At 36.3% G+C, this 25,549-nt stretch overlaps 1 protein-coding gene across 6 annotated transcripts in view; it reads left to right on the plus strand.

The window, feature by feature from the left end:
- SLIT2 (slit guidance ligand 2) overlaps positions 1–25,549 on the plus strand; it is a 246,971-nt gene that overhangs the window by 108,348 nt on the left and 113,074 nt on the right. The window lies entirely within an intron of this gene.

Consider the following 25,549-nt stretch of genomic DNA (forward strand, 5'->3'; position numbering starts at 1 on the left):
CAATCTAACATCTTGACTAGGAAGGACACCAAGAGAGATTACCACGAATGTTAACCCCATAATAATCCACCTGAGTCAAAATTAACAGCTTTAGTATTGAAATCATACTCAGAATCTATTCTGCAATTCAGAAAGTCTGGTAGTGTGGCCACTGAGAGGTTAACTTCAGCATAATCTTTGTGAGATGATCTACAGCAACTTAAAGTTAGTTTCTGGTTTTGCATACTTCCAAAACTTGAGAATGTGAGAATAGGAAAATGTGGATTCGGTAGCTGAAAATTGGTGTCGCAACAAATTGGCTAAGAGAACTCTAGTACTTGTAAGGTTATTAGATTTCAGGGAATAAGAATTTTGCAAATACTAAAACACACACTGAACAGCAATCATTGGAAAGACTGAAAATCACCACTGTGAAAGAAATACTTGTGTTTTAAAAATTACTAAGTTGAACATATTAGTCAGTGTAGTGCTACAAGATAGTGACATTTTTCTGGGGGAAAAAATTGGAAATGTTGAGGAGGCAGCCATCATGATTTGTTGAAAAGATCTCAGCTAAGTGGAAAGGCAATCTATTCCATTAGTTTTGAAGAGTCTGTAAAGTCTGTATACTTACGTTTTTATGTCTTAGAAGAGTTTCAGAAAACATAAGGATTAGAGAATTGAAATTGGCTTTCAAAAGTGATGTTGTAAATATTCTTTCATCCTTTCCAGTAGCAGAGATTTGTTGAGTTATGTCCTGTTATATCTGCACAAATCCAGTCACATGAGTATTACTGAAAAAAGTTCATTCCCGTTACTAAAACTGGAACAGCAACAAGATGTGGTACAAGTGACTGAATACTTCGCTTCCTTATCCTGTTGCTGTAAGAGAAAGAAAACATAAAAATAAAACAAACGAACAAAAAAAACTTTTTGGAAATTTTGGATAAAAAAATGGAATTACCAGGAGTATTAGACTTGCAAAGATATGTGTGTCTGCCTAAAATTAATTGCTGTGTGGCGCCTGCAGATGGGAGAATAATATCTTGGTTCAGTAGAATTTAGTAACAAAAGTCCTGTTGTGTGTGCAGAATTTATTACATCCATTACTTTCAGAAAAAATCAAACATCTACCTACAAGGTTCGATATAATCAAACTTTCTGAGATTTGGATTGAGGATACATTTTAATGTTTTGTTATATCAAGTTCTACTTTATCTGCTGTTATTTGCATTTAGGATAGCATTATATTCTGGCCACTGATTACTGGGAAAGGACATGGGATGATGGGGGATTTTAGAGGAAACAAATAGTGGGGAGAAGATGCTATGAATTGAGTTGTATATATCTTGCCAACTAGCAAGCATTTCTAAAGCTATCAAGTAATAAGATGGAAGACCAGACCTGATCTTAAGATTACTGAGCACCAACTACTCCTATTGGCTTCAGAAATAGCTGCAGGTCTCAGACACTCAGTGATTGAAAGCCATATAGCTGGCCACCTGCACGTCCAGCACTCACTTGAGTAGACATTTGTCCAGAAATAATCAGACTAGCAAATCACTTTTAAGTTGCTTTTTCCACAACACTTTATTTTCCTCTGAAGGGGAAAGTCTTTTAAAACCATTTAAATTACTGGGGTTAAAAGGAACACTCCACTTTCATGGAGAAATTATATTCATTTTCTACAGGTTTTCTGTAGTACTTAATCGAACTCACAAGTGATGCTTGGATGCTTGTTCTAAAACAATTCAATTAAAAGGAGGAGAAACAAAGATTTTCTTATTTGCCAAACTTAGGTGCAAATGCATTTGAGGATCACATGGGGGAATGTGGCAAGTCTCTAACAAATATGAGAACAGGCAAGTGCATCTAGCCTCTCTTCCATTCTCTTTTGTACTCACTGGAAATGCTTAGTTGTTTATCCTGCTGCAAACAGGAAGCATTTTAATCCATTGTCAGTTGCCACAGAAGCAGGAGGGAGTTATTATTTGGTATTAAAGAAATGCAAAGGTCTCCAAAACTTGACAGTTCTTTCTGGAAGCTCATAGTGGAAAGGCATACAAATAACACTGTTAGAGAGCAGTTTCGGTTTTCTTCACAGAAGCATTTGAGAAAAATGAAAATGTCCTGAAAAGATTGACAGATTCCACATGCTTTCAGTTTTTATGTCTGGTTTCTTTGGTAGACGTAGTCTGAGGAGTTATTGCCATTTAAATTCATCTGTGATGAGCAATAGTTAAACAGCTAAATATCTTCAAATGTAGAAATAATAAGACTTGAGCACTATATTGTTCTTTTAACAAGATACTAGTGAAATAAGTTGAGTTTATTTTCTGTTAATATGTTAACTGACTTCCCAGGAAGAGACAGCTCACATATGTTGCTTTCACCTTCAGGTCAGTTTACCATGGTCATGACTGTGCATAAAAAATAAGGCAGAGAAATATTAAGTAGATTTGATTCTGCATTTTTTTTTTACAGACAAAGAAACAAGTTGCATTGAGCATATTTTCTGTGTATCAGGATTAAAGTCCTAAATCTGAGGTGAGACAAAAATGAATGGAAGTGATCCATCAGTCCTTTTCAGCTGACTGAAATTCTCTCATTCTATGAGAGTAAACATTGTAAAGTCAAAAGAAACATGAAAATCAATCTTTGGAAATGTGTATACTCAAATAATCCAAAACCTGTCTGGTTTGGGGCTCCACATTAGGAAATGATTGCATCCTCGTGGTAGGGAACTGGAGCACATGAGGCAAAATAAATTGGAGCTGTTTGGTGAAGTGAAGACCTTGTTGCTAACAGCAACAACCTGATGGAGAAAACAGAAAAGGTGAAGCCATGCTCTTCTCAGAGGTGATCAGTGATAGGAGAAGAGGTGAGAGAGAAGTTGGAATCCAATAAATTTCAATTAGATACTAGGTAAATAAATACCACGACAGTGGTTGAATGCCGGAGCATGTGCCTATGCTCCTATGGGATCATTTTTCTTGGAGGTGTTAAAGACCCAGCACAGCATAGTCATGAGCAACCTGATCTGACTAAAATTGCTCTAATTGCAGGTGACTGGACATAAGACATCTGAATTAACCCTTCTAGCCCAAATGATAAGCTAAAAAATAATAAATAAATAAATAAAACCCAGCATTGACTCAGTGCATTCTCTTCTAACTTATTTCACTGCCAGATGAGGGCTTCTCTTCACTGAAACTAATTCAAAATAACAAATCCTAAAGTAAAACCTATTAAAATTGTGTCAGGACTTTTTTCTGTGAACATCTCATCAGGAATTAGGTCACTGTTGTTTCCACAGCTCCTCTGCTTATATAGATGATTGCCAGAAACTTGTATGTTCATATTCTTGTCTATGCTTTGAAGGAATATTTTTCAGTATCTTCAGAATATAGAAATACTGTATATTATGGTTAGTAAATTTTGTTCAAGATAAGACTGACAAGCTTTATAATGAAGAAAGCATTATGTGTTTATGTAGTGTGTATTTCTTGTCTTTTTTTTTTTTTTTTTTTTTTTCCCTGGGCTATTGAGGCCTTAGATACTTAAACATCTTAGTTGCTTAAGGTACAAATTAATGTAAAACCCCTCCTTTAATTCTTAGAGAGTATTCAGCTCTTCTTTGACAGAAATTTATTTTTATGGGAGTCAGTCTGGGTAGCTTGAAAGGCTTTGCTAATCTCCTTCCTGTTTATAGGTAAGCAATTTTGTGAACTACATAAATTGTTTATTATGTAGAACCTAAAGCCAAAAGCAGGTTAGAAAAAAAATTGGAATAAATGCATTTATGGTGAAAGACTGGCTTAGCAAAGACCATCAAACATCAATAATCCATTTGAATAAATATATATTTTCTAAGTAATTCTGTCTGGTCAGATTTAAAATAGAACATGAACTGTAAATTTTCAAGGGTGTTCTCACAAGAATTTTGGAGGAAGATGCTTTAGAACTATGACACACTCAGTACAAGCCTTCTAATGCATCTGTATATACCACAAAATATTATGTATGATTAGGTGGCGTTGTTGGACATGAGTCTACATCTGCAGTACTACACTTCAGTTCTTTTTTTTTTTCCTCATTTACTTAGAATGCATGTGTGGTGCTTTGTGAAAAACATACCATTGCAATTCAGAGGCAAGGGTTGTCTCTTCTGTGCATAAAGCAAGGCTGTTCCCTACACTGTTTGACTCTAATTATGTATTCACTGCCTCAGCAAGGAGAGGTCTTTGAAATTATGTTGAATGACCATGATTTGAGAAGCGCAATGCCTTAGCTTGTATCTTACAGACTGATTAATCTTATAGGAAAAGAAGTACAATCTGATGAAAATCTGTCAAAGTAGGCACTACTAGAATTGATACAGTTAGGCTATAGAGTATAAATGAGAAACAAATTTGAAAAACGGAAGTTTAGGCTTATTCAGCACAGAAATTGATATGGAAGCACAAAGAAAATATGCATCCCAGTCATTAGAAAGTGTTAAGAATTTTCTTTTTAGAAACTACTTCTGTAATCTTTGGCTAGTAAGATGGATGTGTTGTTTTTTTTGTTTTGGTTTGGTTTTTTTACTTCCAGAGAATGGTCATATGCCACTTGCAAATCTAAAGTAAATTAAAATAAATTAATGATCAGTACTTCTGTAAATTCACATATGTGCGTAAAGGATGTAAGTTTGCTGAGCCAAAGAAATAACTGCTGTGGCTTCCAGGATTGGCAATGAAATGCTCACTTTGAATACTTGGCAGAATACTATTTCCTGTTCTTTGAAGTCATAGAAATACTCATGGTAACTGTGGTAGTGCAAACCTATTATAATCCTAAGATTCTCAGCCTTCTAGTTTTTGGCAGCCATGTCCAGATGATGAATGTTCTGATTCTGAAAGTGAAAGATACAGGCTAATTTTACAAAGCCTGATCATAACTGCTGCTCAACCAAACCTTTCAATCACTACTTGAAATCATTCACATCCAGTTTACAAGAATGGCTCTGAAAGACAGGTGTTAAGATCCCACTTGAGATTGTCATTCTGGGGAATGATAGGGTAACTGTTCATCTTTTTTTGGCATAAGCATTGATACAGATAAAGATGGAAGCAGGTTATGGAAAACAACTTTAAATAAAAAATGAAATAAAATGCATGTGAACTTTTTTCTTTGGGCAGCTGGAGGACTGAGAGCTCTACAGCTACTTGGAAATCTATTTTTATAATTCATGTATGAAATATTTCAGTATAGTTGTCTAGTGAGATAAGAATTGACTTGGACTGTAGAACAGGTCAGTGAGTGGCATTTTTAAAGTGTCTGTAGTCAAGAAGGCCCTGTAGAGGAATCTGTACAGGCTGGATCTCTGGGCTGAGGTCCATGTGATCAAGTTCAGCAAGATGAAGTGCCTGTTCCTGCACTTTGGTAACATCATGCAATGCTACAGGCTTGAGGTGTAGCAGCTGGAAAACTGCGCAGAAGAAAAGGACCTGGGGGTGTTGGTGGATGCTCAACTGAACATCAGCCAGCAGTGTGCCCAGGTGGGCAAGAAGGCCAATGGCATCTGAGGTTTATCAGAAACAGTGTTGCCAGCAGGAGCAGGCAAAACTGTACATGGCTTTGGTGAGACCGCACCTCAAGAACTGTGTTCAGTTTTGGGCCTCTCACTACAAGGCAGATATTGAAGATCTGGAGCATGTCCTGAGAAGGGCAGTAAAGTTGGTGAGGGGACTGAAGCACAAGTCTTATGGGGATCAGCTGAAGGAACTGGGATTATTTAGTCTGCAAACAAGGAGGTTCAGGGGAGATGTTATTTCTCTCTGCAGCTATCTGAAATGAGGTTGTGGCCTCTTCTCCCACATGACTCGCTATGAGATGGAATGGTCACAAGTTGCACCACGGGGTGTCAGGTTGGATATTAGGAAAAATGTTATCTCCAAAAGAGTGGACAAGCACTGGAATGGTCTGTTTAGGAAGGTGATTGAGTCATTGTCCCTGGAGGTTTTGGAGAAAAGTGTAAATGTGGTACTACGGAACGTGGATTAGTAGGCAAGTAGGTGGTAGGTGGACAGTTGGACTGGATGATCTTAGAAGTTTTTTCCAACATTTATGATTCTATGATTTTATTAATTTAGATCTGAAAGCATGTATCTCATTGGTAGGGAAAGGAGAAAAACTCTTTTGTGAGTTCACTGGTATATGCTTCTACGGTCAACATTTTCTCCTCTTAATAGGGGAGCATGACTCTTCTCTCGGTATTTTAACTTCAACAGTCTAAGGATTTTCTTAAGGATATTGTGTTATTCTATTCCAATCTTCCATATGTATTCTACACTTGTATGTACCCTACAAGGAGTAATGTAGACTTTAAATATGCTAATAATGTATAAAAAGTCTTATAATCCGGAAAGCTATTTTGATTTTAATATTTTAAATCCTTTTTTTAAAATATACAGATATAATGTAAGTAATCCATATTTATGTAGATACACAAATATTTGTACATATTTGCATATGTTATACAAGCAATTTATGTTGTTTCACACAAAACTGTATTTTGTAAGAAGGACAGAAGATAACTGTTTTACAAGCAGCTTTAATTATAAATATAACCAATCCATGGCTTTCTAGTCATTTTGTTCAGTCTTCCATCTCTTGCCTACCCTTTCCTCTTCAAGTTCAGCTTTAAATTCTCCAGGACAGTAGCCATATGCTTTTACACAGTAGTTTTTAGCAGATAGAAATAGCTCTGATTTAAGGTTATGAAGGGCTAGCAGTAAATAAAAATAGGAAAAAATATGATTTTATAGTAGCTTTGGCTTATAGGTAATCTCTCAGTATGTATGCATTGCACAATTTCAGCATGACTTATTAGTTATTGCCAACTTGCTAATGATGATCTCTCCATGGTTTTGATAGATGCTGTCGAGACAGATATGAGGCAGTAGTTCGTGCCTAGTGAGCTCATGAGGGAAATAAAGTCAACAGGAAAATATTTCCAACATTGCAGAGCTTCTGTGAGGTTCAAGTCATCAATGTTTTAAACACATTTGAGGATTATTAGATAAGAGGCACTATGCAAGTGTGAAGTAATAACATATGTATGTGTACTCATAATGTAAAATATATTCATGTAGTTCTGTTTCCATTAACTATCTTACATATATTAAGTATTTTCCATGGGGAAATTAATCCTCGTTTCCATTCTGCACTGGCTTGAATTTTAAATTTTATTTAAGTTAAGATCTGATGCGTATTCTCTTCCTGAATTAAAAACTTGCTTTTAAATAGTAAAAGAAATCCTTGTGGAATATTATTTTTGGAGAATAACTGTGAAGACTGTTAATAATGGCCAGGAAAGACTTTGGAAGTCTTACTGTTATTTTTAGGGACAACTCTTTGTAATAGGGAAAATAATACTAAAAGTGTTGTGCAATTTAGTATGGAAATTTATAGTTTGACTCAGTAGGAATTTGTTACAGACTTCCTTGCTACCTGCTTCCATTCCCACTTTGATATATGAGGAGGCTTTCTGACAGATCAGAGAGCTGCTTTGACAGCTACATTTGAATGATTTCCATGGAAAGTTTTACAAAGGGATGTATAGGTTTTTCCCCATTTTCTTTTTCTCCATTTTCACCCATGGGAAAGGGAGAAAGAAAATCTCAACAACACAGTGAAGAAATGAAACTGTGATTTGTAGGAAAAAGTGTTAATTCAGAGTAACTTTCTCAACTTAAGAGATCACAAGCCTTTTGAAAGGAGTGATGGGGGCTTGTAAGTGTCTTCCAGCCTGTTCTTACTTCTGAGGACTTGGTACCCATGGGGTTCTCCATCTCTTTTGGCCTTAAAACTCACAGCCTTGCTCAAAGACTATCACTCCTTTTTCTCTTTGTTCTGTGGTGCAGAGCAGTTTCATGTTAGCCCTCCAGGATAAGTCAATATCTTGCTCCTTTTAACATGGTTTACTTGTGAATTTACCCTCTGTGCTTCCCTACTAAATTCCTTTTGACAAGTTGCTTTCAGCCAATTACTTTGTGAGGCACTCTCAATATACATAATGTAGAATCCAAAGAGAAAGTATTGAAATATGATGTATTTTTCCCTTCCTAGCACCTATGGGCTCCTGCAGAAAGTATCAGTGGAGCCCTAGTGCTCTGCTGAAACAAATTTTTGAGGAATAACCTCAAATCCTTCCACACAAAGACAATGACGTTGGAAATTTTCCCAAAGGTTTACTGGGACAATGGCAGTCTCTCGATGTCTTGATCCTTTAATTATCTCCTTCATGGTACTAGTAATATATCAGCATCTTGTGAGAGCCAAAGTTTAAATTAGATTCTGTTTTATAGTTGATGCAGATAAGGTGTGTGTGTTCCCTATTGATTACACATGAAGGCAGAACTACAGTCATGTGCTAACAGGTAGTCGCAACTCTTCAGTGTCTCTCATTGTCTCTGAGCTGTTAAGTAATTGTCTAACTTCTTTGGGTAGCACATTCAGGCATGGCTTGGTTTCAGCGTGACACTATGAGCCTGTATGATTCTGATTTAGATATTCAGTAGTAGATACCCAGGTAGCACTGTAACTGGAAGGCTATGTTTAGAAACAGATCTGCTTCTCAATTTTGCACTATAGGCATGTGCTGTCAGTAGGAGTACATGCCAAAAATGTCATTCTTTTACGTCTACTATTTTTCCTTCCAAGATTTTTCCTCAGACTTTATAGTGTATAAGAAAGAATCATAGAATTGTCTGGGTTTAAAGGGACCTCAAAGATCATTCTAGTTTCTAGCCCTCTTCCTTGGGCAGAGTGTCCAAGCACTGGACCAGGCTACCTGGAGGCATATCCAGCCTTGCTTTGAATGTCTCCAGGGATGGAGCATCCACAACCTCCCTGGGCAACCTGTTCCAGTGCATCACCACCCTTTGAGTGAAAAACTTGCTCCTAACATCTAATCTAAACCTCCCCTGTCTCAGCTTCAAACCATTCCCCCTTATCCTATCACTATCCAGCCTTGTAAACAGCTATTCCCCCTCCCCCCCCACCCCATTTATATGCTCCCTTCAAGAATTGGTAGGCCACAATGATGTCTCCTTAGAGTCTTCTATTGTCCAAGCTAAACAAGCCCAGTTCCCCCAGCCTTCCTCCATAGGAGAGGTGCTCCAGTCCTCTTATCATTGTAGTGGTCCTCCTCTGGACCTGTTCCAAGGGGTCAGTGTCTTTCTTTTACTGGAGGCTCCAGGCCTTGATGCAGTACTCCAGATGGGGCCTCACAAGAGCTGAGTAGAGGGGGACAATCACCTCTTTCTCCCTGCTGACCACCCATTTTTTAATGCAGCCCAGACCACAGTTGGCCTTCCAGGCTGCAAGCGCACACTTCCAGCTTCTCATCCACCAGGATCGCAAAGTCCTTCTCCACAGGGCTGCTCTGAAGGGGTTCTTCTCCCAGTTTGTATAAATACCTGAGATTGCCCCAGCCAAAGTTCAGCACCTTGCACTTGGTCTTGTTGAACCTCATTAGGTTCACCTGGGCCCACTTCTCCAGCCCGTCCAGGTCTCCCTGGTTAGCTTCCCTTCCCTCCAGTGTATCGTCTACACTGTTCAGCTTGGTGTCATCTGCAAACTCACTGAGGGTGCACTCAATGCCACTGTTTATGTCATACATAGAGATGTTGAAGAACACCAGTCCTGAGACTGACTTCTGAGGGACACTGCTGGTGACTGACCTCCACCCTGACATAGAACCATTGGTTACAGACCTTTGGCTGTGTCCAGCCAACCAGTTTTTAATCCACCCAACAGTCCATCCTTCAAATCCATACCTATTCAATTTAGAGAGAAGGATATGGTGAGGGACCATGTCAAAGGCTTCACAGAAGTCCAGGAAGATGCTATCCGTTTCCTTTTGCCTGTCCACCAATACGTCTACCTCATGGTAGACGGCCACCAGATTGGTCAGACAAGATCTGCCCTTGATGAAGCCATGCTGGCTGTCTTGGATCACATTTTTGTCTTGTATGTGCCTTAACATGATAACCAGAAGGATCTGCTCCATGATCTTCCAAAGCACAGAGGTGAATCACCTTTTTTTTACACAAAGTTGCTAAAAACTTCAGAAAACACTATTTGCATCTTTTTTCTTCTGCAAGGTCTTAATTATTAAGAGCTGGTGAATTGTATCTTACTGATCAAAGTACATATTTTACAGTCTAACTGTATTTTCTGTCTCATTCAGTTTTTTGTGAATATGAGGAAAGCAACAAAGTTCGGTCAGTGCTAAGCAAATCTATATAATGCCATAAGCCATGATAATAATTCAAACAATCAAGGGTACCACATTAGTTATCAGGCTAATTATCAATGGGTTTACAGCAGAGTTTTGTTAGGTATTTTGAAATTATTGCTCAAAATAGTATGTGATGACTAGAGATGAAGTATAAAATTGTGAGAGAAAAAATGCCCGTGCAACTCGTATTTTCAACATGTTACTTGTTATAGTGAAAAGATTTAAGAGTGAAATTCTTGAGTAGAAATTCCATTCAAAGAGGAGCAGAAATATGCTATTCCTTCCATCCCCCACAACTTCAAAATTCTTAATATTGTTTAAAAAACTTTTTTTTTTTTTTTTTTTTTTTCCTCTAGAAATGCTTACATCTGTCCTTGGAAATGACTTTCAAATCTCAAACGTAGTATTGTTTTTTCTTAATGTCTAGTGTCTATAACTGTATTTGTATCATCTAGGTTTGTGCTTGCTGTTAATCTAGCTACTGCTGCTGCTCAATTTTGATCAAAAGTTGTAAGATGAAGATGTTTTAGCACAGTTCTCTTGACATTGTTGAAGTATGTGAGAATCCAAGTTATAACTGAGTAGACTGAAAGGAGAGATAAGAAACCTTGGCGCGGACTGCATTTTCTCCCTATATCCATGCATGTGCAAAGGTTATAATGATGTTAACCTAAAGGAATGTTTGTGACCTGTTATTCTGAAACTTTGAAAGAGATGCTAAGAACAGTAAAAGGAGAAATGTTAATATTCGGTTATTCATCCTGCTTTCCATTTCTTTCATGTTGTGTAATTTTTTTCTGAAGATTTAAAAAAAATAGAAGTGCTAACTGGACTATTCAGGAAAAAGAGAAGCTGGCTCAAGCTGATAAACGTCTTATGGTTCAATAATGTGGTATATCAAATCTACCACAGACAAAATTTGATATGATCTCAAATTCCTTTTGACATACTTTCCTTTTTCTGTTGCTGTTCTTGTAGAACTTTTACATGACCTCACAGCATGTCTGACACATGTTTGCTCTCATTTCAAAAATCATGATTGCTTTGCTTTTCAGATACAGGACATCCAACAGAAAATATTTTTAGGGTTTTGCTATTGGTATTCCATCAATGCTTGCTGCTGTCAAAATAACGTACTGAAAAATGAAGTCAAGATTTGGAGTTTAATTATTTTCATGAACATCTGTATATCATTCATCTTTCTCTGGTGACTTCACAATTACATCTTCTCTAAAAATTCTTATGATTTTCTATATAAATAACTCTATGGACATAAATGTCAAAATTAGACTTGGTTTAACCACTGTCAACAATATTTTACTTCATAATAAAGGTATTAGTATCACTCTTCTTTTACTTTTTCTTTCATAAATAATCAGTCCATGTGCTTCAGTATAGAACTGTGAAAGCAAGTTTTAAGGAATAGGATGTAGGCATGCTGTTGCCAACCTCTTTGGTTAGAGCTCTGGTCTGGTCACAAGGCAGAGCTCAGTTTAAATCATCACATAGCTTCTGATATTGCACTTGAAATGCGAGGGCAATTAGTTTAACATTGTGCAGATACAAGGGATAATTATGCCTTGCAGTAATGCTGAAATCTCTGAAGAGCTTTCAAGCTAGGATCTCTGAAAAGTTGATTACTAACATGGAATAAGTAACAAAATAATTATACATTGGAAAAAAATAATTAGGGGAAAAAAAAACATCATAAATTTTCTTTATGATATTTACTCATCGCCTCTCTGTGAAATAACTTCCTAATTTGTATGTAACAGGAAATTGGGTGGTGTTCACTCTTAAAATGGTGTTGGTTACGCATAATGCATAGTCACACAATGTTTTATAGTGTCTGTGGCATAAGACTTAATATTTGTGCAAGTGACCATGAAGACATGATTATTGCATAGTGGATTTTCAATCTGCTTAGTCATTTGTGTGACATTGTACAATGCTATTGACATCTGGATAAATAGGCTAAAGCTGCATGGTGTTGAGCTGCATGAGATGGAATTAGCATCCCTGGGTAATGGAAGTCCGTGCTACAATGGTTGCCCTGATCTAAACCTAAACCCAGTAAACGGCATGGGAATAATCTATTAAAAAAAACCATCTATTCTTTAAAGAATCACAGTTTCCTCTCTCATTCAAGAATTGCTCATGTTCTCTCTCTCTACTTTGTCCTGATATTAAATCACAAATGAATTAAAGGATTAAAATATTTTCATATGTTCATTAGAAATGAATAACATTCTTATTCTCTTCAATATTAGTACTTCAGAAAATGAGTGGAACAACAGAAGTTTAAGGAAATTACCATGGACTGACAATCCCGTTAGTCTGTGGACATTTTTAATTATCTTTTTATTCAACTTAATCAAGACTGATGTTTCACAGAAGCTGGGAAATTGAGTCCCTCAAGCAGATTATAAGAGTTAGTAGATATAGTTAACGTAACTTCATAAAACATGTAAGCTTTTTTAAAGAATACTGTATTTTAAGGCAGTGGAACAGGTTCATTAAGTTTATTACATTTTCAGTAAATGAATTTCAACTTGCTGTGGATTTTGCTAATGAAAAGATACCTATGTCTATGCTGCAGTGTCATTATTAACCTCAGGTAAAAAAACATGTTTCACCTAAACCAAAAGTTTCCCCTGTATTTAGCACTATTCTTGTTCAGATGTGCATTTTACCATAATATATGGGAAATATATCTAACATAGCAATAAAAGAGATCTATACTCTGAAGAAACTGAGCTGTTTACTACTGCAATTTGTATTTGGTGTACGATGTAATTATTACTTTGTTTCATGTTTTCTGGTGTGTTAAGCACCTATTATTATTTAAAATCTTACTTACTAAACTCTTACAGAGTTGAAACCTACTTTTACTTAGATAAAAATATTATGAAACTAATCAAAATTCTTTCTGCACTTTTGTAGCTCTCCCACTGATTAATAACTGCAAAATGCTTTGAATTTTATGTAAAGAGCTGTGTCCTGTTTTTACCAAGCTTAATTAAAATCTTTGGTTTACTTATACTGGAGAAATTGTAAAGGACTTACTGTAAATACTAACAGCTTTTTAGATTAGAATAACTGTGTGAGCCCTTTAGTGGTTTTACATAGAGAAACATTTGAAGATGGCATTACAGAAGGTTTGTTTGTTTGTTTGTTTGTTTCCAATAGTTTCCAATCATAAGAGCAGTAAACTTTTGATGCAAATGAAGTATTTAAGTAAAACTAAAAGGAATATACTGCTGGCTCAGTTCTCACAGAATATGGGGAAAAATTACCATATCCATCATATCCATTAATATATTTACTGAAAATGTAACCTATGCGTATTAGCACTGGGGGATAGATTCACTGTTTTAACTGGGTATTTTACTTGGCTGATAGTGCTTTTCTGAAATGACAGAAGATTTATTTAAATATTTAAAAATCTCTCTCAGTTAGAATTGCCCATACCCAAAGGTGTACTTTTTTTTTTTCTAATTTTGAAAAACAAAAAAAGTAAAGATTTTTCTTTTTCTTTTTTTTTTTGTTTTGTTTTGTTTTTATGTCTCAATTATATGTTTTTAATTTTTAAATGGGCCCTGATGACACATATTCAAAGTGAGAGAAAAAAGTGTTAGAAATAGAGTCTTACTGTAAGTAATACTCTTACTTAGTAAATATAACTGTAATGCAGTGTAGGACATTTTGAAGGTTTACTTTAGAGTTTTCATGCAAATGAGTGTTGAGCACTGGAACAGGCTGCCCAGGAGGGTTGTGGAGTCTCCTTTTCTGAAGATATTCAAGACCCACCTCCTGGACACCTACCTGTGCAACCCGATGTACTGAACCTGCTTTGGCAGGAGAGTTGGACTTGATGATCTCTGGAGGTCCCTTTCAACCCCTAAAATTCTGATTCTGTGAGTGTTCTTGTATTTTGAACATTTATCTGTTTCTCAAAGGTAGGGAGTTCTCTAGCAGAGCATCCTCAGAGCTGCTTCCAGGCCCTTCAAACTCCTGGTTCCATGTCTGGGAATACTGTACTCACAGAGATGGAACATCTCCATGACCCACGTCTGTATTTTTGCATGATTTCATCAGAAGGAAATGTTTCCTTAGCTGACAAATATTGCACACTATTAACAATGTTAACAGTACTCCTTATTAAGAAGTTCTTTCAGACAACTTCAGATAAGACTTCATATGAACGAGCGATAGCTTTGCATATTGTATTGAGTCCTGTCAATTTGTTGTCATCTTATTAGAAATGTAGATACCATTCATCTATAGAAAAGGGATGGTTTCAGAGTGGTAAACAGATTTGCTACTTCAAGTGTTAACTGTTGATCCAGCTAGTAATTTAAAAAATAAATTTGGTACCTGGTAACTAAAATGCAGTTCTGAGTAGGAAAGAGTATCAAATGCTACACTGTGCTAATTCCTGTGTCCTCTTGGTAAATGGACATGTAGTGTTGTGTTTGTCATAAAGATATGTAGAACCAGTTGTCATTTAAAAGTTTTTAATTAACACGCCTTATGGAAAGAGGGAAGGAAGACCATGTGGTAGTTTACAAGGTCTACAGCTTTCAACAGTTTTTTGTTTCTTTTGTTGTGTGTGTGGTTGTTTTTTGTTTGTTGTTTGTTTGTTTTTTTCTGTTTGTTTTGTTGTTTTGTTTTGTTGTTTTGTTGTTTTTTTTTTTTAATAGAAACTGCCCTCCTGTCATATTTCAATGCAGTTCATGGAGTTCAGATGACATACACTGATTGCTGGAAGACAGCAGTGTTTTGCTTGTCTTCCACTAACTGGAAAAATTCTGGGTTAACCATCAGAGAAATCAGAAAATACCATATTGTGATACAGAAATATGTAGGAACAATCCTTGTATATGGGCGACTTTGTTTCAGTATGCGACCAGTGTAGTCTGCTTTCATGTGGCAGGATCAGCCTGTGTCCAGTTCTGACTTAGCCTTCATAAAATTGTCATGGTGAGTCCAAGCTCCTTTTCAGAAATTGAATTCTCAGATTTGGACTTGGAGGCAACACCTGCTGAATAAGATAAATCCTATTGTTAATCTCTTGGTACTGATTTATTTATCCCTATTATAAAACAAAATAGTTGTGCTATATTTATGTACTTTACTGGATGAATAGTTATTTTTTTTTTATTACCACTTATTTTTAAGGTGTTAAATATGTATAAGATTTAGGCAACTTGATAATGAAATTTTACAGTTAGTTGAGACAGGTAGCAGATTATCCTTTGGTGTCTGCATTCCTCTACATTTACCTGAGTTCTACAGAAATGCTGCATTTCTGTCCAGTTGTGTATATCTAATGCGAATTCTATTATTTGCCACACAGAATATCTCTGGATTTTGGGAAAAGTAGACTGGATTTAAATAAACATATTTAAATCTCATTATGGTAGAAGAGAAATTAAGTCTCCTAGGTTTTTCTTGTCATTCACTAGAACTTGTAAAAGCACTTTTAGTTTATGTTTTATTACTGCTTAGAATATTTGGCCACAACTTAAATGAGGAGACTTTATTTCTTGTGGTGACTGGCTACTTGATAATTATTTTCGATCTGGATAGGCATTTTTCCCACTGACAGCTTCAACTTAAAATCTAAACTTCCATTGTTTTTCAACAGTATTCTTCTAGTAGCTGTTTCTAATCTGTTTCTTCTAGAAATAGACACAGTAGCTGTAAAATCTGAAATCCGAACTCATTTCTAATTTATGCCGAATGGAGAGTCACTAAGATATTCCCAGAATACCATTAAGATATTTTTTTAAAAAACACATGGGAATCTATAGAAAAGAGATATGAAAGCATTTAGCAAATAACTGTTCTTAATTTCAACAAGGTTAATAATACTGAGTATGTTTCAGGCTACATATGGTGCAAGAACTGGTACAGGTACTTGTCTCAGTGAGAGATAAAGAAATGTTCTCTGGAAAGCATTAGGCGTGTGGTGAGGCTGTGCTTGTACAGAGAGGTAATACCTGTCAGTAAACCAGCTGATGCATCTGGAAGAAAGGGATCAGTTCTTGGTCTTACAGGTCCTTCTTCGGATCTGAACTGGAGCACATACTGAAAACATAAAGCGTATGCACATAAGGTCAAAGAAGAGGTGTAATAAGCAGCTCTAGACTTAGCTTTCATTAAGAACAGAATGCTTTTCTGTGCAATACAAATGTTCTCATGGCAGATTTTTATTTTTACTTAATGCTGGTTTTAACAGTGTGGTGGTTTTTAATTTGTGTCCACTAGTAAAGCCTGTTGAAATCTTTATATGTATAACCAGTCATTCCTTTCACTGAAATCAGCTTCTGACTTTGTAAGTCTACAGTACCACTGTAAAAATGAAATATATATTTCATAACTGTAAGGCAGTGTAGGATGGAAAGAAGTGTTGGTTCATGTGTAAATTGTTTTGTACTTTTAAAGTAGTAAAGGGGTTGGGTTGGTTTGTTGTTGTTGTTGTTGTTTTTACTTCTTTTTAAGCCTTTACATCGTAAGTTAAAAAATCTGGAAGCATATGGTAGCAATTTTTTAACCTCTCTACATGAGGTGCTTGTCAACGAAGGTCCATACGGCCAAAGCTAGTTAATAACAGCTGCAGGCCAAAGTTCCTTTAAGAACTATTCCGTGTTCCAAGATTCTCAAAGACTTTGAACAAGTGAAGTTGGCCACAAGGGAAAGCAGCAGGTCTGCATTCTGCTTGTTAAGTGAACCCTGTTTGAAAAAAAAAAAAAAAAAGAAAAGAAAAAAAAAAGGGGGGGGGGGGGGGGGAAGGCAAAAAGTCAGAATATTCATAGTATAAAACTTGACTGTAACATATCAGATATGATTGGCTAGTAGTAGCATGCTGCAGTTGAGCATTCGTTAACCATTTGCTTCAGTGTAAAAGTACATATCTGCTAATTGCTTTGATGAACACAGATAGACTTCCTTGAGGAAAAAAAATTGGACTAACTACACTGAGTCCTTCGTTTGAAAGAATGTCGAGAATCCTGAAACATAGGAATGCAGTTCTTTTTGTCTACATTTTGTGTATCTAAAATATAAATTTGAAATAGAAGAACGTATGTGAAGAAGTTGCCATTCTCTTGACCTTGTGCTGCTTTCTCAGTTTTCTGCTTGTTTCCATTTTAGCCATGTTCTTTTCAAAGCTGTAGTGAATTAAAATTAAGAGAATCCCCTTGAGATAGCTTTCCATGCAGTTCATAGTTGCACTGCTGCTTGGAAATCCTGACTTATAATGTGAAATCACTTTCTCAAGCAATATAGTTTGTATATTTTCCTCTATTGGTTAAAAATCTTCATGGTATATTAAAGCCTTAATCAGAAAAAGAGATCTTCAGAAGCATTTGTTGGGAACAAGGGTGTCTGGTTGGTTATCTGCCAGTAACCGAGTATCAATAAACAATACTCATCATTGTTGTTCAAGTGGAGTGTAAGGCAGAATGCTTGTCAGAGAATATGTTTTGTGCTCTACTTCAGAGTGGTGCTGGATGAAAACCGGAGCTCTGCTGTGCATTTCTAGGACGCTGAGTGCCCCTAGGTGGTCACAACTAGAAGTACAGCATAAACCACTTTCAACCTCTTCATCTCGTTCCTGCTGATGGACGGATGAACTTTGCTGGGCATCGGGCAATGCTCTCGGGATCTGTGGCACATTTTTTGGGAAGCATGGCTATTGAGAAAGTGCTTCTCTTGCTTTGAGAAGTCTCTGCTTTACAGAAGAGCATTTGTGTCGTATTAATTTTAATCTGGAAATTGCTGACATACTGAAGTGGCAGTCTATCATTACTTCCACTTATGGTTCCAATTTAGACCTTGTCATTGCAGTTGTCAGTATCAATTGGGGATTAGACTGGGTTACGGCATGCAGAGCGGATGGTCAGTGAATAAGTACCACTTTTCATTCCATTTTAACACAGTCTTTTCATTATCTGGTTTATTGATACATTTTTTTTCACTGCTTTCAGTTTCTTATACAGATAAGTTTTGGAGATTATTTATTTCCAGAGTTGGTTTTGGGTTCTTTGTATTCCATTTCTCTGCTGTATTTGAAATATGTGAGCAACACAATTACAGAGAATTTGTACCATTTCTAAAGACATGCGTTCTTAGTTGTTGAAAAAAAATGCTCATTCATAATACACTGACCTTCAGTACTTGCAACTTCAGTGGTAATGTGCTGTTTATTGTCTCACATAATGGAAGTAACCATTGTACAAATAATGAGAATAGGATTTCCAAAGACTGTAGAAGTAACTCCATATGGTAAGGTTTATAAACTGAGTATTGTAATGCTATGTAATAATACAATTTGGTTCAATTTTCATCAAATACATTATTAGTATTTGTATGTAAGAATGAAAAGTTTATATTTTTCCACTCTAATAGTTAGGTCTTTATTCATAACAACATATCTGCAGTGAGAGAAAGGAAAGAAGGAAATGGTAAATCTCTGTTGCTCGAAGAGAATACTGGTGAATTTGCTTCTATGGCAACCAATTAGCCAGAGCTTATTACTCATGTAAAACAGGAACTGTTTGCATTTTTAAACCTTCATTTGCAAAACAGCATGTCTAAATGATAAAGTTAAATTTCTTTCCCAAGTCCACAAGTGTTCTTTGTAGGTTGAAACAACTATGTTTACAGTTTAAAAAGCAAGGGAAAAAGCGCTCCTAGGCAGCAACATCCATCCACGCTAAAAGCAAATATTTGTTTTTGGAGAAGAGAATGGCTGTCCCCGGAGCAGCCAGCTTAGCAAAAGCAGGAATGGAAGGGCAGAACTCATCTTTTATGGAAGTCAGATAAATTTCATGCTCTTTAACATCGACTGTGACTGCAGGCTTTTCACTGAAGCCTGGCTCCTTCCCCAGTGTGAACAAAATAGGAAAAGTGATTAAAGTTCACTCAGTCCTGGACAGCAGGAGGCAACCGCTCTGGTGTCTTCAGCCGAGGCAGAGGGTGAGAGGGCTCTTTAATAAGACTTGTGAGGCCTCTTTGATGAAAAGAATTAAGACTCATAGGGCCTATAGATGTCTATGCTAACATACGTTCATTTCCTGTACTTCATATGGCTTCTTTGACACATTGTAATATTGTCATCCCCTTCATTAAAATGTTCGTTATGAAAGGGGAGAAAAAGAAAATGGTAACTGTTAACTGGAGTCAAGGGTCAGCAAGTTCTGCTGTGAGCAAAGGGCTCAGAGCTTCCTCAAATAAAATAGTAGCTTTGGGGCAGATGCAGCAGACAAATCGGAGATGGAAGTGCAGAACTTACAAAACAGTAAATGGGACAGTTTTTCTTTTGAAGGACAGAAGTCCTGAGTCAAATCTCAAGAGCCTGAAGTGGCTAACAGATCCTCCTGAGTCATGCCTTTTGGCTTTTTCCTTCTGTGTCTGTTTCTTTTTATTTTTCCCTCTTTTCTAAGTTGTGCAATCAGTATTCACACATTCTTATAACTAAAGGGATTAGAGGCGTTGCGAAGGGATTTGAACAAGATAATTAGTTTACTGCTTAGCCCACAATGTAACAGGCAAAACCCCTCTGAGAAAAGGCAGACAAAATGGGTCAGAAAATGTGTGGGAAATGAGGTAAGGTCTCTTAAACAGGGCCTCAGTCAGCTGGATTATTATGAAAGGCTCTTGGAGCATTCATTCACTGTTGTGCTGTTGACTTCTTTAGCATGGCCACCAGAGGTGTTGAGGAAAGAGACTTAGCTGAGCAATTGGATGTGTGTCTGGGCGCAAAGAACTCTGTAGTGACTACTGAAATGCATTTGTATGTTCTTCTGAAGCGAGCAGTCTCCAGTGCTTCACAAAGCTGAGGATCTGCTGTGAAGCAAGGCCTTGCTGTAAACTGCATGCTCTGGAAGAGGCAGGAAACTAATTGTGGAATCAGAAAAGTTATTTTGTGTTTCATATTACGTTTTAATATCTAGTAGATTTATTTTAATCATATACTTTCTAGCAATGGATTGAAGTGATCCATCTTTTGCTTTAAGATGTGACTCACAGAAAAAGCCCCACAAAATAGCCCCACACTATCCCCCCTCACTGATACCAGTACACCGTGTGAATTACCAAGCAATGATACTTGCTTTCTGAAGAAGCAGCAGGAAATACTTCAAAGTTCCTGCCCCTATTATGTTTTTTGTCTGTGAAACTCGTATGAACCAGCAGCCAGATCAAAGCTGCCAGAAGTTGTTAGAAGCCATGTCGGCCTGGGCTTGCCTCTGTGGTGACTTAGAGGTGCCTCCTCTTTGGTGGAAGAAACAGCAGGAGCTGCTCTAATGAACTGTCCGGCAGCTCCCTGGAAGTCAGCTTGCAGTGTGTGTGCAGCCAGAGGTGAGGAGAGGTTAATCCAGAGGGGAACTAGTTAGGAAAGCAAAGCAAAAATTACCAGTGAGCTGTAGAACCAAAATTCAACATGAAGTCAGAGATGGCTGCTGAGGTTTTCTTTCTTTTAATGAAAATCTCCTTTCAATCTGTTGCTTTTTGTGCAAGCTTGTTAGTTTTAAATACTTTATAGGTAGGACAGAAGTTTGCATTATATACATGACAGAATATTACATTACCTCAATCTGTCATTGATTTTAAATAACTATATCTTATTTCTCATGAAGATTAGATTCCTAATCTTAAGATTAGGCTCGCTTTTATTTCCTCATAGAGATGTATTACTACTTTATCTGCTCATAAATGTACTTAGCTGTTTGCAATGTAAATCCTTATATTCTAATCCTAGCCATTATGATTTTTTTCAATAAGAGCATTTATCGCAGAATTTTATCTTGTTTTTATTTGATAAAAAATCTGGCAGTTCCCCTTCACCATTTAAATACTTCTTCTGTAATTCCCTGTTCAACTGCAAATGAAGATGTCATCTCTGCCTCAGCCAGGAATCTTCCTTCAGTATTGCTTATTAATGCAAGTTGGAGAAGGGAATCGTGAACAGTGAAAACATGTGGACAAAAAAACTCTGCAAGGTATTTTCTGGTTCTTCAGGTCAGGAGTCATACCACCTATGCTTACAGATATGGAGGATAATTCCACGGTAGAAGTGGAATGTGCCCTTAAGTAAAAGAAATAATCAACAACAAAACAAACAAACAAAAGCCTACCACAAGCATAAATGGATCTAAGTATCCAAGTTTGTGTAAAACTCTGTATATAGAACTTCTTCTGTATAAAAAGAGATGTTAACCAGTATTATAAAATGCATGCTTATAGAAAGAAATTTCTGCTGGGTCAGACAAAGATGACAGTTAGAAGAGAAATTTACAGGAATACTTAATTAGTTTTAAGCACAGCTTTTTAACACTTGAGTAAAATAAATGTAAATAACACACACACACTCAGGGTTTACTTTTTTGGCCATGCTATTTTGAACAGTGGCTTAGAGCCCTTAGAGAGAGTTATCTAATATCTCTTTTGAAGTGTTTGTGTAGTATTTTTTGTCTGATTATTTATGTTTGTTTGGTTAGACTGTTCAATTAGTAGAGCTCTTCAAAACACCTTTGAACATATTTTCCATTTGAATTTTTATGTAATATATTATACCAAAGAGGAAAATTTGGCATATTTTCAATATTTATAGATGTAGAAGATCGTTAACAGAGAGCAGAAGGAGATACAAAAGAAGAGTCTGCAAAAACTACTACAAAAGAAGAGACTACTTTGCAGAGTATTCTGCAAATCCAGGACTGAATTAGATATTCTTCATCCCTAATGAATGCTGAATTTGACCTTTTCATACTCACAGATTGAGACCCCTCATTCTAATCCACAGTCAAGTTAAAATTGCTACTAATGGAAAATATTTGAATACTTTTATCTTGATCTGGAGCAAAATAGTTATATACTTGTGACTCCTTGGTTTTGTATTTGTTTGTTTCCCCCCCAGTTGTATTTGTAGTTTTTTGTTTGTTTGTTTGTTTTGTATATTTGTTTTGCTTATATATAAGTAAAAGGAAAATGGCATCTTTGGAAATAAATGTTGTTTTTCTCTCACAAAATATAAAGATTTCCTTAGATATCACTGGAATTTGAGAATGCGTCTGAAACATTGTTACCACTGCAATCCAACACTTGTAAATCAGAGATAGATCCTTAGTTCTTCCTATGTGCTTTTAAATGATTTTTTTCTTTTCATTCTTCTTTGAAAACCTGCCATCTACTATGATGTCCTTGTTTAAACAATTCCTGTTATTTTGCAGGGATGCAGACTGGTCACAGTATATAAAAGTATATTACTTCTTTCAAATATTGGCCTTCCAGTGCTGAAACATTCCTCTACCTGTGCATGACCTGGAGGAGATTTTTATATATATATTATTGAGAAAAATTACATTGTCATTAGTTGTGCTAAAGTGAAGTGCGTAAGGACTTTTCAAACTGTTGTCCTATTTTCTTGTTCCTTTGTTATAATTCAGGCAGGTTTTGTTTTGTTTTTCATATATCCTTCAGTTAAGAAAACCAATAATGTAAAATGTGCACAGTACTATTTTTCACTAAGTAGCAAGTAGATTCAAAAACGTCTGATCACATGTTTAACACAGAGCATGTGAGTATTTATAATGAATTCAATGGGATTTAAGCACATACTTTAAATTGTAGCTGCTTCTGTGCTTTCCCAAATTATAGTGAGAATATTTGTGTGTTCTCAGTCTGAGAGCCACATTTGACTGGGTTAGCATAATTTTTCAACCTTCATCTATAGAAGTGTTGTACCATAATCTATAGACTTTATAGTGTCACATCTTAGAAGAATATATTAGATTTTCATTTTGTTGAGTAATGCTTTTGTTTGTATCAGAATTGATGGGGATGAAAAGAATTCCCGTAGGTGTTCCCCAATCCCAATGTATTGAACTTATGATTATTGATTAGTAAAAAGCCAAACAAAAAAAGCTTTTGTGGGTCAAGAATGAGAGGTAGAGGACTGGGTCAGATGTCAGATGTGGGCTGATGTGAAATATATTCTGTTTTGCTCACACTGTTGGAATGTCTCTTCACTGAAATGATGTTTTCACTCTAAAAGCAGCACAGCAGAAGCTGAACTTGTTTAACTTTCCTGTTTGTTTTCAAGACAGACACTTTTCCGTCTTGAAAAGCTGGAAGAATAGGTATTTCAGAAACTACCTCATTACCTGTATTTATGTCTTTGTGTTAAATTAAGGAAATCAAGTTGTATATTTCTCATGCATTAGGTAAGAATTAAAGCACAAAATCACAAAATCATGCAGATAAGAGAATGAGTCACAAGTTCACTCCATATGATTTAGTACATTTTCCTAAATATGTTAGGTTTATAACTTTATAGAAAATTAATCCCTTTACTGCAATAAAACTCTAACTTTCTTAAATGATGTATCTTCAATAATTCTGCAGTATTTTGATTCAAAAAAAAGTTGAGTAGATTGGAAAGGGATTTAAAAATGCATTTTAGGAGGCCTTTTGACAGATGTGATTTAAAAGCTTAAAGAAGGCAATGCACCTGTCACTTTTAATTGCAGAAAGCTTTCAATCTATTAACTTTATTTTGCCAGAGGCTTCTAATGAAAAAGTTCCAGTATCTAATTTAATTTAATTTTCTTTGGGTTTGCCAGAAGAGCAATTAATTTTTAAAACTTCCAACTATTAAGCTGTTCTTCAGTAAGATGTCTTTCTGCCTTAGATACCATTAAGTTTAATCATATGCTTGTCATATCTTCATATATCTTGATATCTTTGAAGAAAAGTGGCAGGTAAAGGTAGACATACTGTCTGTAGTACTAAGTAAGGTTTGCAAATACAAATGTTAACATGATTGGGTTATTCCTATCCATCATTAGATTGCATCTCTCTGGAGCTGTAAGTACATCTGTGCCTGGCAGGCTTGCGTTATCGCCAGTGCATATGGGGACCATGTGTCATTCTTCCAACAGAGATATATAGCCTAATGTAGAGTCAGGATTGGATGTGCTTGTATTTCAGCTTCTAAATCAATTTCTGGGACCTTTGCTACAGGTGTTGGAAACTTCAGATCTGTAAAACACTGTACTGTAATATGAACTGCAACAGAAGAATAAGCATAAGAGCAAATATGCATATGGCAGTAGGTAGCAAATGCAGTAGGGCCAGTGTAGAAAAAAATCCTTACACCTTCTCATCTATCTCTGTAAATGTTATTTAAATTCAGTCACCTAAAAGTTCTGAGCTGGCCTTCTTCTCAGGCAAGATCTGTTCATACTCAGCTGGAGGAATGAATGCAGATACCTGCTCTTGCAGTTGCATGATGCATATCCTAGGATTTTGTGGCTTGCAAAACTCTTGCTGAATTCTTTAGAGGTACAAATGGGTTTCCACAGACTGCTTTAGCAGAAAGCCTAGTTGTATAATACAGTGATGTTGTCCCTTTAATAGCCATACTTTACATGAATAAATTATTATCTGTTTCAAAATTTAGGTTTCTTTCTTAAAACTCACTTTGTAAAAATTTAAACAAAATGTGATCAAATGAAGTCTTTAAGTATTTTCTGATATATTTCAGAGTTAGGCCACATCAAGTTGAGGTGTTTATTTCTAGTGCCATCACTCTCCTTGGTCTCCATATGGCAACCTAGACTTCTCTATCCTGAAGTTGTCTACTTAAGCACTAACACTGTATGCTTCCTGTGAATGGCAACATCAGTATCATTCATCATCATCCTTAGTATGCTGTGCTCTCATTTGATTGCAGTAACTTAAAGGATATTCACCACATCCAACTGCCTAGCTAAATCCCCCTTCTTCAAGAAACCAAAAATAAATAAATAAATAAATAAATAAATAAAGGTACAACAAAAACATTCCCACCCATCAGACACACAAGCCTCTTCCCTACCCCTCTCCGCCCCCCCCCCCCCCCCCCCCCCATACACGCACACACACTCCCTCCCCTCTTCTCCTAATTATTAAGGCTTCTCAGGAAGATTTTCTGGATATTTACTTGAGCAGGAGCTCCATCAGCAACTTCAAAGGAGCTGGAAAAATGGTTGAAGGGAAAGAATTTGACATGGAATTGATTCAGAAAAAAGACTGGAAAATGTAATGATAGTGGAAAAATTACAAAGGAAGGAGGAGAGATTAGATTTTAAAGTTGCATTTAAGTACAGCCACTCTGTAATGGCTTCAGTAGAAAAGTGCAATCCTGGAACAAAAAATTCTGAGCTCCATGGACTTTAAACATGAATGTCTTAATGAAAATTACCACTACTGCAAGCACCAGACCTTGAGGGG

The sequence above is a fragment of the Excalfactoria chinensis genome, chromosome 4, assembly GCF_039878825.1.
Source record: "Excalfactoria chinensis isolate bCotChi1 chromosome 4, bCotChi1.hap2, whole genome shotgun sequence".
Taxonomy (NCBI): domain Eukaryota; kingdom Metazoa; phylum Chordata; class Aves; order Galliformes; family Phasianidae; genus Excalfactoria; species Excalfactoria chinensis.